This window comes from Leptidea sinapis, chromosome 43 (assembly GCF_905404315.1).
Source record: "Leptidea sinapis chromosome 43, ilLepSina1.1, whole genome shotgun sequence".
NCBI classification, from domain to species: Eukaryota; Metazoa; Arthropoda; class Insecta; order Lepidoptera; family Pieridae; genus Leptidea; species Leptidea sinapis.
The window spans coordinates 518,211-532,364 of record NC_066307.1 but is presented as its reverse complement, the minus strand read 5'-3'; the positions used below and the strand labels follow the sequence as shown (position 1 = coordinate 532,364).

Sequence of the window (14,154 nt, the reverse complement as noted above, 5' to 3'; positions counted from 1 at the left end):
TGGAACGACCGCGGTCAGGCTGTTTAAATTATAAATTTGATTATATCGATATTTTATTAAAAAAGAAGCCCGCTGAGTTTCTTCTCAGGTCTGATACTTTTATTTCCGATTGTTTGGTAGTTTTTGACTTTCAATTAGTGATTTCATATCCTATTTTGAATAAAAATATTTGAATTTGAATATATGTTTTATTTATTTATAAGTAAAGTAAAGTAAGTAAAGTAAAGATGTAGCTAGACTTTCTCTATCAGACGCTCTGTTTGTTGTACATTACAATAATATGGTGTCGCTTTTGTACGAACCCATTTAACGGAATCTTTTATGTTTGTGTTTATCTATTTTAAAACGTCGGATTGAAGTGAAACTTCGCACACTTATCAAGCAACGATGGTAATGCAATAATTTAAATAGTAGTCTTTTAATATGTTGTTATTTATGTCTGATTTATGTGTAACGGTTCACATGTTCGATTTCCTTGAAACTTTGGGAACTTATCACCGACGGAGGATTATTTAATAATTGAACAAAAGACATGGGAACACAAAAAACTCGATTATTCCTTGTTACGAAATTATCAACGTTAAAAAAAATATTAATAGATAACCAAAAAGTAAAAAAAAAATGTTATCAATAATTTTAAATTAGGAATAGTGATTAAGAAAATATTATATTAAAATGACTAATTTTTTTATTATTAACACGCCAACAAGCTTTACAAAATATTGAAGCTATTTAAACAGAATAGCATTCTTACGTGTTACGTACAGCTCCGATCGTAACATAATTATAAAGAATAATTGTATACAATTAATTTTTTTTATCTTAATTAAGGTGTCTCAATTATAATATCATAATAATTAAATATGAAAATTTATATATTATCTACTATTTATAGCCGTATAAAAACTTTTTGTTATTATTAAATTAAAACTGTTTTTTCCTTGTTATATTAAGAATGCTTCGTTTACACACATTTAACTTGTATAAACTCAACTTGATCGGGATGTAAACACGAGCAGTAATGTAAAGAAAACCGTAAGCACGTAAAAAGTAAACGCATGTTTTATATATCTTGCGATTATGAGCCTTAAAGCGATGCAATAAGATGTTGAGGTTTAAATTTTTTTTGCAGTAGATTTATTCATTTTTATAAAACGAAATTATATTTAAAACGAAGTTAATCAAACTTTTACATAAGCTGTGCTTGAAATTACTTTATTTAACTAATTTTATTGGGTTTGGATTAGAGATAACAGCTTGGCTGAGTTTAACCTTAGCATCAGCCATTTGACAGTTGAAAATACGCTGAGCTTAAGCTAAGACGTAAAGTTCGCGTTTTATACTCGGCTAAGTTTTTTGTAAGTACAGTCTGAACAATTTGTTGTTTTCAAATTCAAATTCAAATATTTTTTTATTCAAAGTAGGATTTAAAATCACTTATTGAACGTCAAAAACTACCACCATTTCAAAAGAGACTGCCTCAGACCTGAGAAGAATGGGCGCAAGAAACTCAGCGGGCTTTTTTTTTTAATATAAAATATGGATTACAATGTAATATCGTACAATAAACATTTGTATTTAAAGAGCCTGAGGGTGTTCGCTTTATTCCCAGTCCGTGGTGTCATTAAGAAAATCGTTTATGCTATAATAACCTTTCCCACACAAACGTTTTTTAACAATTCTTTTAAATTTCGTAACACATTATTTGTTTTGTACATTTTCTGGGATCATATTGTAGAAGCATATACATCGCCCAACAAAAGACTTACTAACTCGACCCAACCGAGTAGTAGGCATAACAAGTTTTTGTTTGTTCCTCGTTTTAACATTATGAATATCACAGTTTCTATAAAATTCCTCAATGTGCTTATGAACATACAGAACATTATCGAAAATGTATTGAGAAGCAACAGTCAAAATGTTTATTTTAAAGTGATAACCCTCATTTCTGGGATTAATTATACAAATTAAATTTGCAACAAAAATTTATGAACGATGCGGGAGTCGAACCCGCGATCTCTCGGCTTCTGTCCGAGCGCTCTTTCCAACTGAGCCAATGGTTCGAGTAGGTACTCATGGATCGTAAATTTTGGTATATCTTGTTCAACTCTCAGGTTGTGGCTCCATCTACAGGATCTACTTTACAGTTGATAACCTTCTCAACACCAATATTTGCATATTAGGAAATTGACTTGAGATGTCGCTCTTTGAAATCTTAACAATTGACGAACTAATACTGCTGCTGCCGAACGCGTCCATGTGATGAATATTCCACCGACATCGTGACAGTAACCGGAAATAGTTTTATCATTACATTACTCTTTGTACGAACCTCCCTTTGGGGCAATTTTAGTTTAAGTTATTTTATTAAATACTGTCATGTGTAATAATTTTATTGTTACATCTTACACTATATTATTTAATTTATTGTAATTTGTTTTAAATACCTGAAATAAATGACATATTATTATTATTTTATTACGAGCAAGTATGGCGTCTATCGAATCGAAAAAACATAGTGCATTAAAATTCAAATTCAAATATTTTTATTCAAAATAGGATGTGACATCACTTATTTGATAGTCAAAAAAATACCACCTATTCCAAAATGAAGACCTGAGAAGAATGGGCGCAACAAACTCAGCGGGCTTTTTTTTTTCATCGAATAAATATGTTTACAAAGTAATATTGTACAATAAAACTTATTATTTAATAGCCTGAGGGCGGTCACTCCATTACTGTATGACATGCATCTGGACAACTAGGACTCACTGAGCACAAATTAAAAAAATATATTAAGGCTTCTTTGACAAAGAAGGCTTACTTTAGTATAACAGAGTATATAGAGGATGATGCATGGTTCTTGTCTGGTTCTGCGCAGGCCACCTAAAATTGTATCTAATATATAAAATTCTCGTGTCATGGAGTTAAACTTTGAACTCCTCCGAAACGGCTTGACCGATTCTCATGAAATTTTGAGAGCATATTGGGTAGGTCTGAGAATCGGACAACATCTATTTTCCATCCCCCTAAATGTTAAGGGTGTCCACACGAATTTTTTTTTTTTGACATTATTGTTTTTTAATTTGTATGATAATAATAATAATAATAAGTCAGCATTAAAAAATACATACAATTTCAAATTTTCACCCATCCACGATCAACATTTACTTTTGTATCGCGATTTTAATATCGGCAATACAACGTTTGCTGGGTCAGCTAGTAATATTAATTTAAACTAGCGGACCCGACAGACGTTGTCCTGTACATACTTAAATTTGAAAAATCGGTCCAGCCGTTAGGAGGAGCTCTCTAACTGTCTAACATACACATGGTCAGGAGTATTATATATAGACTAAATTGAGAATCTAAACCATTCTCAAATTCAGTGGAACACACAAAAAAATCATCACAATCGGTCCACCTGTTTTGGAGGTAGTTCAATTATTGTGAATCTAAACCATCCTGGAATCCACTTGAATGAACAAAAAATTCATTCAAATCAGTTAAGCCGTTTAGGAAGAGTTCACTATTAACACACGTACAGAAGAATTATATATATATAAAGATATTATTTAAAAGATGGGCTGGGAGTATCTTTTCAGTTCTTCTCCCCATATCAAATATATCCTTCCCATATAAAAAAATGGCTATGTCGTAAATCCTATTACTCCACAGCTGAATATCTAAATGATCGGACAGCCTGGGACTAGATTGTGATTATTTTATAGCGATAGAAATGACTGTACAATATTGTATATTTTTATTGAAAAGAGCGCAAAAAAAGAATGCTGGGAGAGTTTCTTGCGCCGCTTCTTCTCTCTCAGAGCGCCATTTGTTTCCGAAGCGTTAGTAGTATCTAGTATATTAGAAATGACATCAAAAAGAATTCTAAAGGAATCAATTTCGAGAAAATAAATGCCTTTTATGCCTTTTTATCAAAGATCCTTTACGAACAGATGTAGCTTGATGGCGTTTCCCAAGTGTTCTTGCAATATGTTATGTTATTGTCACTCCCATTATGTTATGGTAAATAAATATATTTCTATTTCTACAACCTGTTCAAAGAAGTCTTTCACTGTCCATTATTATATGTTCTTGCTTGACAATTATATTTATGTGTATAATTATTGTCGAGTGACACCTGCGGTGTTTGCCCCGCGGCACCTGTGGAGGTCGTTATCACCACAACAGCAACAGAACTCGATAAATATCGCTGGCACGTGTTCCACTTGTTATTAAACTGTCGCGGATACTGGATATCAACAACATACATTACTGTTATTTATTTAATGTGTCCTGGTCAAATATCATATAAACTTATTTTTGGGCCTCAATAACTCAAAAGGAAAATACGGAACCCTTATGTGATCTTCACTTAGTTGTCCGGCAATCTGTCTGTCTGTCAAGACCCTGTATCTCGGGAACGCGTGGAGGTATCGAGTTGAACTTAAAACGATATACTCAAATCTACAGTTTCTTGAAGCTGTGAAAAAAATTCATCAAATCAAATGTGAAAACTTCTAAGTTCACGTAAAAAAAAATACGTTTATGCCGCTCTACTTCAACACTCTGAAGGGAATCAATATTTATATGGTAGGTATTTTTAGTTGACCTAGAACTAATACCATCTTTTACTTCAAATATAGGGATAGGGATAAAGTCTGAAAACATACATTGGATATTATATTTAAAAAAAATCTACGGAACCCTCGCTAGACGAGTCCGACTTACACTTCTCCGTTTTTTTGTCTAATCAATGTCTAATCAATTACAATAATTATTTTAGCACAGTAACTGCCACGAAACCAAACAGAACAAATTATAATCTGTGGCAACATTGATTTCTTAAATTCTGAAGTAAAAATAGCGTTTGACAACTTGTAGAGTTGTAACTGTATCAAAATTACGTTAGTGTCAATAGCAGATAGTTTGCAATTCGTAAACAAGATTCGACATTTTCGTTTTTCAATTGAAAGTACCGGGAACTACGTGTTCGTAAATTTGAGAAATACTGTGGTTGGAAAATGAAAAGTTAATTGATCCGGTTTATGTTTAAGTACAAAGAGAACTTTATATTCGGTTTTGTTGTATTTTAGTGACTTTGTTATGGTTAAGTTACGTACGATACCATGTTTATTTTCGATCAATTCCTCAAATAATAATGTATCGCATAACAAACCGATTATGAGAATTTGTAGAGAATTTAACGAAGTGTGTGCTGATTTTGATATATTCTTTACAAATATAGACTTTTTAAAAAATACTCTTTATAACACTTTCTAGTTTACGTACAATAATTTAATGTTTAACTTAAATTTCGTTATAATGTAATTACTGTTGTGTCCACTTATTTTTTTTTACTGTATTTGGTGAATGATGTGTACAATTTTAATTGGATCTCAGGATCATAAAAATATGCTGTACTTGTTATTAGATGATAGTTTTATCTTGTTATCTGTTATTGTACCTACTTGTAAATAAATAAATACCTGCACGCGTTTCCGTTCGAGATAAAGGGTCTTGACATACAGACAGACGGACACCGAAGGACAACGAGTGATCCTATAACCGTTTCCTGGTTTCTTTTGAAGTACAGAACCCTAAACACGTGCATTTTTTTTTTGCTTTAAATTATTTTGCCACAACACCTTCAAAATGATTAATGAAACACTAATCAATTTCTTTAAAAAAAAACAAAACACTTGAACGTTGAAACCGAAGAGCGCAATTAGTTCGTTATTCAGTGAAGGCACCATTTTGTTTTCAGTAGCCGGCACGGCGCGCTATAATTTTATTATGATTAATTAGATTTTGAAGTCAATAAATCGTTTACCGTAGGCGGCTGATGGGCGCCGGGTGTTGAAGGCAGGTATCCATAATAACAAGCTTAAATAATTAATTATTTATTTATTTAATTATTTTATCAAAATACACACTATTATTACAGAACATTCCAATGCGATACATTTTGGTACATACATTTTTACATTTAAATTTTATAACATATTATAAATAATGCTACTTTCGTGTATTCACCCTGAGTGCAACAAAACAGATCCGTCTGTGAGGCTATTTCGTTAACTGTACGAAGAGCACGAGTCATCGCTGCCTGGCTTAACAAGTTGGTGCGCGCGGACGGCACCATCAGCAACGGCGGCCGATGTCGGCGCCATACGTACTTATCCGGAACAGCAAAATGCAGTCTGCCCAATATATCCGCATTATGCACCTTCCCTCTTAAGACTCTAAATAGATATGATATCAGCGCTAGGTCCCTTCTTTTAAGAAAGAGTATTCAATTTGTTTAAATCTATAAATTTCGTTACATAATATTGATAAACTTGTTCTTAACATATGTAATATTATCAATATGTACAATATTGCATTTAGAATTGAACTTGCGATAATTACAATTTTTGAAGCCATTATGCAAAACTACCACAACTAGTTTAAGACGGAATTTATCTCTATTTATCAGTAACCTAAGTAATTACCTAGTAAACTTTTCGTAGGCCACTGCTATGTTCGTTTATAATAGAAAAGTATATTAGCAAAAAACAGGTTAAAGTTAAGGAAAGGTATTTCAAAATATATATGCACCGATTTGGTTGTAAAACAGAATCCGATTTGGCATAAAACCGCCCCAAAAATAGCCACGGCCACCAAAGAGTAAAAGTAAATTGAATCCTTTATAATGCGCCCAATGAGTGCAATAAACTGATATAGGATATTCATAATTGCGTGTGGTGTTCGTAATTCGAGACATGTGGTCAACTTATGAACACTGCTCTAATTATTCAGGAATTTGTGGCTTCAGTGACGTCACAATACAATGTAACAAGTGAATAGAGATCCCATTCAAGATAGGCTGACTATTGAACACGAGTGTACATAGCTTCCTGTTGATACATCACATAACTGGGTCACCAACTCAACACCTGTACACTCGCAAGGACATGTGCTGATGTTTCCGAGTTATATCCACATAAAATATACATACATAAGAAACAAATACACTGAAATTGTATATTATTTCTTAAAATATTTTGCTAGAACGTTTTTTTTTTGTTTTGCGATAAAATTGTTTACGTATTTGCTTTCAAAAATAGTGTTACGATAAATACGATACAAGATATATATAGAGAATTTTCTCGATCATATAAAATCAAAAGATGTTTGAATACGTAACCCAAATTTTTTTCAAATACACAAAGAAGCCTCGGTCCGGGCGATGGTGGAAAGCAGAAACAAGCAAAACAGATTCATGGTTTAAGATATAGGTACATATTCCATATTTATTAACATTCGAAATGCATCGTTTTCGTGACTGGCTTACTCAAGATTGTTTTACAAAACCTCTTAGGAACTTCCTAAAGTCTTAAAAGACAGGTAAAATAAAGAATTAACATTTGATATTTAGGCTAGGTTAGATATATATGCAATATTGCATTTTTGTACGAAGTTGTAAAGTTTATAGAAAATAAAGAGGTTAAATTAATATGGACCCTTAAGTCTTTACAACCTTGCATGTTTTTTGCGAGACCGAAATTATCAGGTTGTAACGTCACCGCACAGTATAAGATAAGGGGAAGAAGGAAATATATTGATACTCAAATAAAATTTGAAAAACAAAATTTTATGAACGATGTGGGACTCAAACCCACGACCTCCAGCGTACCGTGCCGGTGCTCTAACCAACTGAGCTAACCGTTCGAGTGAAGTATCGTCATAAAATCTTGTCTGTTTTGTTCAACTCTCTTTACACTTGATTACCCGCTCAACCCAATATTTGCATATTAGGAAATTGACATGAGATGTCGCTCTTGTAAATCTAAACAATTTGTCATGTTTTTAAAATGTTAACCGTCACTTTTATTTGTATATTAATCCTAGAGATTAATATACAAATAAAATTTGCAAAACAAGATTATATGAACGATGCGGGACTGCGATGCGATAGTGATACTGTCAATACTTATGATTCCATTGTTAGCCAGATTTGTTTTAAATATAATCAAGTAAGACGCATTTAAACTCTTCCTTCCACGTCAGTGGCCCAATAATTAAGCCGCATGCATTTGCGTGGACTTATAGAGATGTACAAAAATCATTGAATCGTTCACGGATGTTAAGCGCTCACAGTTTTTCAAACCATCATAGTTAATATATTGCTGATTCTCTAAAAATATGAGTATTTAAGCCTGCATAGGGAAATCCTGGGTTATTTTTATTGCCCAATTAATAAAGAACTTATAATGATAAAGTTAAATCTTTTACTCTGATGTGCCACAGACTTTACTAAACAAGAATTTCTAACGTGTATAAAATAACGAATAATCAATTACATGATGACAGTTTGAAAACTAGTAGATTACAAAGGTCATTATGTAATGGTTATTACATAAAATTTCTTATTATAACATATATTATGTATATTTAGCACTTAGAAATCACCTCCGGGTTGAAATTATATTTTAATTACTTAGAAATTATAATAATTTAATAATATTTTGTTAAGAGATTGTGCTAGGTACTTTTATTGTCCTATTATTATGAACTATAACAGTTTTCTTCTTGTTGATGATGGAATACTTTGTATATTTTTAACAAAAATTGCCACTGTCTGGATAATAGGTTAATAATTAAAGAACTTATGTTGTTCAGTAACAGGGACGAGACTAGAAAGACGTCCACCAGATGCAAAGCAGCGCCGCTCATGATTCTTGATTGAACCTAAAGTACTGAGTGACATCGCATTATATAAGACTGGGCAAACGGGCAAAAGGGCCACGTGTTGGGGAGTGATTAGGGAACCGCCCATGGACATCCGAAGCAACAGTAGACCAGTGCTGAAGCCTAATAATAGAAGCCAAGTTGTTGGAAATAAAAAAGGTCTACAACTTTTGTTTTTATTATTTTTTGACATAAGGATAGTAATTCGTCAAAATCTCTACTACTCACCGATAGTGTAGAAAAATATAAATGTTCGGAAAATTTAAACCCATCAAAAGGCGTTTCATAAAGAATTCATACATGTTACTTCGTAGCAGCAATAATATGGATTACAATTAATCAATAGTAATGAAAAAAATGGATAGTATAACACCAAATTATTATCCTTTTTACGTTTATGAAAAGAGGAACAGAACAGACCATTTTTTTTTAAAAAGCTGATATTTTGACGGGATTTGTATTCCCTCTTTGATTAAGCGGTTAGAATCACTGTTTGAAGTAAGCTAGTACTTACAAAAATAAAATTATCAAAAAGAGGAAATCACAATCAGAAACATAGATATTGTTGAAATAGATCTCATTTGAAAATATTGAGCCAGGGTTAAAAACCTAGGAGAAACCAGTCAAGAAAGATATGTTAGTACTAGACATGCGATTGACGGATCGGAAAGTACCTAGTACTTATTACAAATGTGGCACTACCAGGCGACGAAATCTACCTTCAGCCAGTTAGAACTTATTTTTATGAGCCACTAACACTGCTCATTGTTCGTGCTAGGAGTTCATAATAATAATAATAATATTGACACAATTTTACACAAATATTCTTACCCCAACCCCCAGGTACAAGACAACGATATATTTAATACAACATACTTACTTAAACATACATAAATACATATAAACATCCATGACTCGGAAACAAACATCCATATTCATCATATAAGTTACCTTAGTTACCGACTACTAAGCTGGAGGTCCCGGGATTCGAACCTGGGACCTCTAGCTTAGTAGTCGGGGCCACTAACCATTCCGCTATAGCGGTCCTTTATAAAATGATATATAACTGACACTTTGAGATGTCGGTGGTCTAAAGATACATTGCACCGTCGGCCAGTACACTTTCACACCTAGATTACACTTTTTCCTCCATTCTACTTCAATTTACTAATATCATGGTGTAGAAGTTCCTATTTTCTACCAATTACAGAGTGGTCCTTTCTCTTTTGACGAAGCGTGCTTTACTTGTCGGCTTTAGGAGTTAGATAGCGGTATGAAGGCTATTGTAAGATATTAAGTTGACACTGCATTCATTCGAAAGTAACCCAGTTGGGCTGGCCATTAAACTATAATGTCACTGAACAATAATTGAATCGATACAAAGTAACAAAGATTTCTCTCGAGGAGATTAGTAAGTGTGTACTTATTTAATGTAATGTTCGTGGTTTATTTACCTTTTTTTGTAATTCATTTTCTAGAGACGTTGTAATTCATTGGACCTTAAATCGATTTGAGTACTTTCTTACGTTATTTTCAGAAATTGCTACGTCTTTTTTAGCATGTACAATAATTTGAGGAAGAACCAATTGAAATATTTGTTCCATCGAAATATTTTACTACAACCCAGAAATTACGCGGATAGTAAAAATAGGATGTAAGTCATGACATTTGAGTAGATTTGTTGCATCACTGTTCATAGACTGCAATTAAAATACTTAGTAAAATGGTGATGATGAAAATATTGATTTATCACGATGAGTGTGAAACGAGGCTTGAAACATCTCGTTAGTGTCTCGTCTTTATAGCGGTAAGGAAAAACTTAACTTCGCTGACGTGCGAGAGGCGTAACTTCCGTGTGGTATAGTCTAGGAAAGATAACTATATATCTGAGATGTGCTATTGATGCTGAGTTTTTGGGTATACCTACCTTAATACCGGATTTTTTAGGCCTCGTACCGCACTGAATAAATAAAAGTTTAATACAGTGCGTTACGAGGTTGCGAACACCTCGTACCGCACCCTACGCTAGCTTCAAGCGGTTAGTGTTGTGCAAAACTGCGCCCGCGACGATATAATAAGATTGAAGAAGAAGAGAAAGTTAATTAATAATATTATTGATGATGAAGAGGAGTTGGGTGGTAAATCTACAATTCGCCTTATTTGGCGCCAAAAAAAGGATTTTTGTCTGCTGTGGGGTTAACTAAGCCTCGTGCTGCTACAACTTCTGGTTCAGAACGAGGTTTCAAACATCTCGTAACGCAGTAATGGAAAGTACAGATAAATCAGTGACGCTGGGAACATGTTAAAAGAGTGCAATAAGTTTCTTACCACTATTTTTTCATTTAAGCTTTTTCCGAAGAGGTGGCAAATGTTCAAATCTTATATTAAGAATTGGACTCTCGCTGCGCTCCAACTAGTTACCGCACCGTTGTCGGAAAGTGGCAACTAATAACTACGCCCAAGTACGTAGGCGTAGGCGTAAGGCGTAGGTACTCGAGCCAGTCTCGATCAATGTGAACACGTTGACATGCCACATGTTCTGTTAAACTTTGCTAATAATTGTAACTAAAATGCGTAGTAAAACTTTGTAAAAATAATACTACAAGAAATGGGAAAGACGCTGGGATAACATATCATCAGTAAGAACACACGAAGCGTATGTTACAAAATTTGAAAGATGCCATTGAGTGTCAAGATGCCCACAATCAACTAATAGTTGCCGTAATAAAAAAGTTATTGTTCGTAGGTAGTGCGATATCTAGTTGGAGCGCAGTGAAGACCAATCCTTAATCTTAGGTTAAGATATTACTTTTAACAATCATAAGTGTCAATTATTTGACCTGAATGAATAAAGTGATTTTGATTTGATTTGAACATTTTCAGAAAATCTTGTAATTTATGGATATCCTTGTTCATTTCGTTATATGATATATTACTTGTATTACAAGCATTTCACGGCACTGGACATAATTTGAGCAAGAAGAGGATTGCAGGCCCTATAAATTATTGCCCTTTTTTAGCCAACGAGACATTAGTAAGCTAGAAACCTAATGTTTCAAAAGATGTCAGGGTACATTGGTTGGATCCTTTTTTTACATAATCATGTTACACGTTATGTATGGTATATATATAGGCATATTGTGCACATTAATGAATAGGAATTAATTTATTTTATATAAACAACAGCGACTACAAGTCATATAAAGTGTAGTCAGGTACTAGGATATAATAAAGATGAAGAGCTACTCGAGTCTCGGAAGTGAGAGGTTGATGAGTATGCAGAGTTCATTCGTCATAGATCATAGAGTGACTGTGCATAATGGTGCGTGTCCTAGACGTTAAGCAGTTGTTTTTTTTTCTCATTGCGATTATAACACATATGCTTAAACAGTATAGTTAACTTGATTTCACACCGCTATCTTTGACCTACATATACACACAGGGGTCGCGGAGTTTAGACATTTTCGAATGTAGATTTATTTCGATTTATTAAAGCAATTTGGCTTTACTAGGGGACGCTCGACTACGGATGCAGGTGTTGAACTCATCAGGAATATTTTTGAGGCCTGGGAGGAATCACAGAATGCACTTGGTATCTTCTGTGATTTATCTAAGGCTTTTGATTGTGTTCAGCATTCAACGCTGGTCGGGAAGCTATGCCACTATGGTATAAGAGGATCTGCACTCGATCTTCTGATCTCATATATAAATAATAGGATTCAGAGGGTCGAGGTGAATGGCAGGAGATCTCCTGGGACTCCTCTCGGTATGGGGGTACCACAAGGGTCTATTCTTGGACCCTTCCTCTTCCTTATTTATATAAATGATCTACCTAACCTTGTGGAAACAAAACACAAGGTGGTATTGTTTGCGGATGACACTTCACTTATATTCAAAGTGAAACGAAGCCAAGTTTTGTATGACGAAGTAAACAATGCTCTATCTGACATCGTGTACTGGTTTAGCGCCAATAACTTATTGTTAAATAATCATAAAACCGAATATATTAAATTCACCGCGCCAAATGTCAAAAGTGTAGATGTGAATATTTTATTCAATGAAGAGGTGGTAAAACCAGTGGAATCTGCTATATTTCTTGGCATTACTCTTGATTCCAAATTGCAGTGGGGCCCCCATATTGAAGGATTGGCGAATAGGCTTAGTTCTGCAGTATATGCGGTTAAGAAAATTAGACGGTTAACTGACATAGATACGGCGAGATTAGTATACTTTAGTTATTTTCATAGTATTATGTCCTATGGTATATTGTTATGGGGCAATGCGGCCGATATTAATACTATATTCGTGCGATTTATAACCTAGGTCCTAAACAATCATTAAGAGAAAATTTTAAAGAAATAAACATTTTGACTGTTGCTTCTCAATACATTTTCGATAATGTTTTGTATGTTCATAAAGCACATTGAGGAATTTTCTAGAAACTGTGAAATTCATAATGTTAACACGAGGAACAAACATAAACTTGTTATGCCTACTACTCGGTTGGGTCGAGTTAGTAAGTCTTTTGTTGGGCGACGTATATGCTTCTACAATATGATCCCAGAAAATGTACAAAACAAATGTGTTACGAAATTTAAAAGAATTGTTAAAAAACGTTTGTGTGGGAAAGGTTATTATAGTATAAACGATTTTCTTAATGACACCACGGACTGGGAATAAAGCGAACACCCTCAGGCTCTTTAATCGTAAATGTTTATTGTACGATATTACATTGAAATCCATATTTTATATTAAAAAAAAAAGCCCGCTGAGTTTCTTGCGCCCATTCTTCTCAGGTCTGAGGCAGTCTCTTTTGAATGGGTGGTAGATTTTGACGTTCAATAAGTGATTTTAAATCCTATTTTGAATAAAAATATTTGTATTTGAATTTGAATTTTGAATTTACGACCTGTCTTTTTTGCACACTTTTTATTGAAAAATGACAGCTATAACCTAGTAAAAAAAGGGTATAGCCGAAATCCACTACGTTTGAAGCAACTGTTCGCTTTCAAACTTAGCCGGATTATGCTTCGCAGCCAATCGCGATACTGTAATTACTTATTACCTACTACTATTTCAAACATATGTCAAATCACTGCTCGTTCCATACTTAACTAAATTTAGGCATTCCCACCTTATTACGTAGTATTTACATCCTCTTTGAATTATAGTAGCTGGTACAAATGCAAAACTATCACGATGTTTACCATTTGAGACCATAGAGAGACAGAGGAGAGGGAGTTTGTCGTTTAACCTCCTGTCTGCTGCCACACGTATGCTGCTGCAATACGTACGTACGGCGTGAGACCACCGTTTAGTTCTCTGTTATTTGTTTAGCACACAAGACATTCATAAAATTTCAAAATACTATCTTCGCGCCTCAATAAGGCTACTGGAAACCCAAGCGCTGGCAGCTAT

General features: G+C 33.8%; 1 protein-coding gene and 1 non-coding gene across 2 annotated transcripts in view; one reads left to right on the top strand and one right to left on the bottom strand.

The window, feature by feature from the left end:
- Positions 1-14,154, top strand: part of LOC126977039 (uncharacterized) — a 74,863-nt gene that overhangs the window by 39,587 nt on the left and 21,122 nt on the right. The window lies entirely within an intron of this gene.
- Trnat-ggu (transfer RNA threonine (anticodon GGU)) lies at positions 7,643-7,716 on the bottom strand. The gene has a single exon. It is a non-coding gene; the product is annotated as a tRNA-Thr (tRNA).